Raw genomic sequence first — 4,700 nt, 5'->3', positions numbered from 1 at the left:
AACATCTCATTAAAACCTCATGGTCTACTTTCTTTCCCCATGTTGCTATCCTGAAGCTGCCAGGTAGCCTGCTAAAGAAAAACATTTCACCCCTTCCATTTTACATCTAATGTCCAAGTAGTGTTCTTTCCTCTTGCCATTCACATATTTTTAAATCCAGTTTTATCTTTTTCACATGCAACCCACTGCTCAGGGATGCCCGAGCAGTCTACAGAGTGCTAGCTCCAGTCATGAAACTGGCCTCTTGAGATAGAACCCTGGGGGAGAGGCTAGCAGGAAGGGTGGCAGGAATGCATTTTAAAGGACTGAGGCATCGGGGCAGGAGGCAGGAGACAATGTCCATGGAGGACATTAGGCCTGTGCCTAATGCCTGTGACCAGGGCCAGGATTAGAATCAGCCGACTAGACCAGTGACCCCACTGCTGAACCTTCTCCGCCTGGTGCTCTCTGGGTAGACTAGAAATATTCTTGAACTTGTAGTGAACAGCTGTTTGACCTTCTTCTCGTGTCCCACTTCCCTTCTCCCATAATAGCGAAGATGTAAGAATCAAGACAGAAAGTTACAGTAGCCTTGAAAATAGCCCCCGACAAAAGGCTGCCAGCCCCAAATGAACCTAAACCATTTTCCAACATGGTTGTTAGTCAGCATTTACATAGCACTCCACATTTACAGATTGGGGGACTAAGGGCAGTTAGTCATTTGTATCAGGACAGAGAACAAGATGAGGGCTGCGGGTCCTGTTTTCAATTCTTCTTAAGATTCTGATTCACTGCCTGAATGAAGAAACCCCAACCCCAACTCCTTCAGGTGGAGGCCTCCTGCACAAGGGCAGGCTGAACCCCAAACTTGACATTGGCTGCTCCTGAGTTCTCAGCCCACAGCCAACAGCTTTCTTTTCACAGAACACTTTAGGTCCCCTCTCCTGTCATGAGCCCTAGCAGAGACAACGAATACATCAAACCCTTAACAGGTATGCCAAGCTCTCTTGAACATTCACAGATCAACGCAGTTATGAGCATCTTTGTACTTCCAACTGACTGCTTCATCATTAATGTGAAATTAAACCCATTCTGAGTGCTCACAATCTGGTAAGTGTTCTATAATTGTGTTTACTGATATTGCCTTGATATTGAACACCTGGGAACAGATATAATAAATAAAGGAGGTTGGAAATCTTAGACATGATTACTTTCAAGTTGGAAAACTATAGATCTGAATGTGGCTCTGCCAGATGCTTGAGCCACTTAAATTCTCTCAGCCTCAACTTTTGCATCGTAAAACAGGGATAATTATGCCTTCCACTTAGGGTTGTTGTGAAGACAATGAGATAAGATTTGTAAAAGGCCTAACATAACATTTGAAAATATAGCACATCCCCAATAAATAGTAGTTAGTATTAATGTGCTACATTAAGATGGAAGTACAAGATAATCAGAAGATACAGATAAACAGAGCAACTCTTAAAAGCTGTCTTCTTCTTCTTTTATGCATTTAACAGTATTCATGGAGCACCTACACTGTACCAGATATCATTCGAGAAGCAGAAAATACAGCAGTGAACAAGACAGGTAAAGCCCCAGCTCTCCTGAAGGTTACCTGTGAATGGCAGGAAGATAATAGAGAAATAATAGTTAATAAAGATGATAATTTCAGATATCCATAAGTGTTGAGAAGAAAATTAAACAGAGTGATATGATAGAGAGTGACTGGTGGATTTTAGAAAGAACCTCTGTAAAGGATCATAATTGAGGTAACACTTGCCAGGAGAAGCCGTAGGAGTAGAGAGGGGGCCAGGTGGAGGAAACAAGTGCCCAGGCCTGAGGTGGAATCAAGCCTGGCTGGCCAGGAGAACTGAATGAGGACAATGGTGTCTGGGGTGGTGAGAGAGAAAAGGGACGAGATTAAGTTGAAGGTCTAGGCAGGGGATCTGAATTCTTATCACAGCTCTGCTACTAGCAAGCTGTTTGGCTTTAAATAAAGATTTTAAACTCTTGAGGTCTCTCAGTTTTGCCATCTGAAAAATGAGGGGAAGGGGTTACCCTTGATCATTGTTAAGGTCCTTTCAACTCTGACTGTAATATAGACCAAAAGCACCATTACTCTTCCTATGATGACAATACTGCAGTCAAATATGACTCTCTTACAGATTGTCCAGTCTTGTTTGTAAGTGTCTATATTGATCTTTAGGATGAGTTACCTGTAAAATCAATCACTCCCCACAGTGTAAAATCCTTCATTCTGCTTATTTCGAAGTATCTTTTGGTTTAGTTATGGCCAAAAGATCAGCTGGCCATAGAGAGTTTTTGGTTCCTGGTGGCAAAATACTAGCAGCTCACAGATGGTCCCAGGAACCTAGTTTTTAAAGTTTATTTTAATCGTTCTGTATTGTGTCTTGACCTTTTTTCAAGCAACTAAAGAGTATGTATCAAGTCATACAACTGAGTCTGGAAAACTTTAAGAAACTTTCTATTTTGTTTGATAGCATCAACTTGCAGAGTAGGTTATTCTGAATAGTCAAAACGAGTGTTAAAATGCTGTTTGTAAATCATTATCATCTTTTTTTAAGTCCTCATGATAGTGATTTTATTAAATTAGTTCCTTTATAAAACATTGCAGATGTCGCAATTGTTAACATAACAATTTACCAAACTGCAGTTAACTGGTGCAGTTTACTGAGCATGTTTATAAAGGGAAGGAAATGCCAAAACCCTGGTAAAGTTGTTCCACTGTGGCCTAAGAGAACAACGATTGGTTTTTCAGACACTTAAATTGGCAAATAAAAACAGGTAAAGAGTTTCCCTCCCCCAGCTGAAGCACTTCATCAGTAGAAATAGCCTGATAAATTACTTTGCACTCAAGAGATTCCACAACATGTAATGCAATAATGGAGAAATTTACCTCCTTTAGCTTCAAAGTTGGAGGGTTTTGGTCATTTTAATTTTATATCAAACTACTGCTGCAGTTTGATATAAAAACTATAGAGTGAAGATATCCACCACAGTATCTTCACTCTGAGATAAGCAGTCTTCTTCACAATGTATTTGTAATATCATCATGTTCAATTTTAAGACAAAGCAATTTTAATACTAGGTGCACACCACATGCCCTTGCTGCAAAATGGTATTCTTGACAAGTTATGGAGCAGTTCAAGGAGGTATGGTTAAGGCTGTATTACTGAATGATACTGGTAAATACTATACAATTTTTTTGTCATGTTGCAATCTTTTGTTTCCAATTCCGTGACTGCTGCTATGAAATCAGAGAGCAACAATGACAATATTATTAGGTTTGTTTTGAACTATGATTTAGTAGCAACTGAAGTTCCCAATTTTAACCCCTTGGCAGCAAGATCCAAGTTCCCTCATTTGCACATTAGCACCTAAGGGTCGAGGGGCTAAATAACCAACACAAAAGATACAACTGAACTTCCAATTGTAGCATTTGGCAGAACTGAAAGGAAAGGAAGTTGTACTACATGTTCAAGGGATTGTGCACAACATAAAGATGACACCAGGACGGGAGGCTAAGGCAGAGAATTGCTTGAACCCCGGAGGCAGAGGTTGCAGTGAGCCTAGATGACGCGGCTGCACTCCAGCCTGGGAGACAGAGCGAGACTCCGTCTCAAAAACAAAAACAAAACAAAACAAAACAAAATGACACCAGGAAAAGATAAAATGTCACATGAAGTCTTCATAGTCTTGTACATATCCTCCATCATAACCACCATAATCTGCCAGATCATCTTTCCTGGTAGCTTTTATCCCCCTCCAGGAACCACAACTTTCTTCTTTTTGGTTTTGCTTTGTTTTCAGTGAATTGGTCATCTTTTTCAAGTCATCAATTTCCAATGAAATACACACATCTCGAACTAAGATTTCCAAAAAGAAAGGCATCATATAGTGACCTTTCATATTGTGTAATTCTATCTTTTAGTAACTTTCCAAACTCTGTAAAATCATCTCTTGAAGATGGGCTCATAGCATCTATTCCATAAACTGTATTATTAACACCAAAAGTTTCCTTTGCTAATTAGAGGTCTGACTCTTCCTGTAATTTATTTAGCCCCAGTTTATCTGCTAATTGTTCTTCTGGTGTTAGCACTTTAGGTTCTTCAGGTTCTTCTAACCTCTTTTTAATTTCTTCTGGCCTTTTCTTCTGTTGCCGTTCTTTCTCTTTTATCTTCTCTGCTGTTTTTCTCTTTTCTGAACTTTTAACCTCTGGTTTTACTTCTGCTGCTTCTTTTTTTACGTCATCATTGTTATCAGTTATCCTTGACGTCCTCGTCCTAATCCTCGCCTTCCTAGCGGTCCCCACCGGCAGTGCCGCCGCCCCACACCTTCTGCACTGGGTCTTCCACGGAGAATGCGTCTGCCTCTCAGGAGTCGGAGTCTCCAGCCGCCGCCGCCGCCATCTTGAGCCGGGTGTGAGAGTGTATGAGCCGGAGAGCTAGCGAGGAGTTAGCGTGGAGAAGGTGAGTCACTGGGTTTGCTCGATCTTTATCATCTTAAATGTTCAAGCAGGTCTGACTGTAGTGCACGCCTCTTCTCTAGGGATTTAATATGCAGTAGTTGACCACCAGAGCAAATGTACATTTAGGAAAATGACAATTATCCCCCATGGTCAACAGTAACATAGATAATTTAAAGTCACCCAACGTGAGAACTGAGTGAAATTCTAAGCCATCAGGTCAAGAAGGTAG

The 4,700-nt window shown here is 40.8% G+C and overlaps 1 pseudogene; it reads right to left on the bottom strand.

Annotated features, from left to right (window-relative positions):
* Positions 1–3,678: 3,678 nt before the first annotated feature.
* LOC102121073 (eukaryotic translation initiation factor 3 subunit J-like) lies at positions 3,679–4,412 on the bottom strand (annotated as a pseudogene).
* Between the last annotated feature and the right edge of the window lie 288 nt (positions 4,413–4,700).

This window comes from Macaca fascicularis, chromosome 2 (genome assembly GCF_037993035.2).
Source record: "Macaca fascicularis isolate 582-1 chromosome 2, T2T-MFA8v1.1".
NCBI lineage: Eukaryota > Metazoa > Chordata > Mammalia > Primates > Cercopithecidae > Macaca > Macaca fascicularis.
This window is presented reverse-complemented; position numbering and strand designations above follow the sequence as displayed.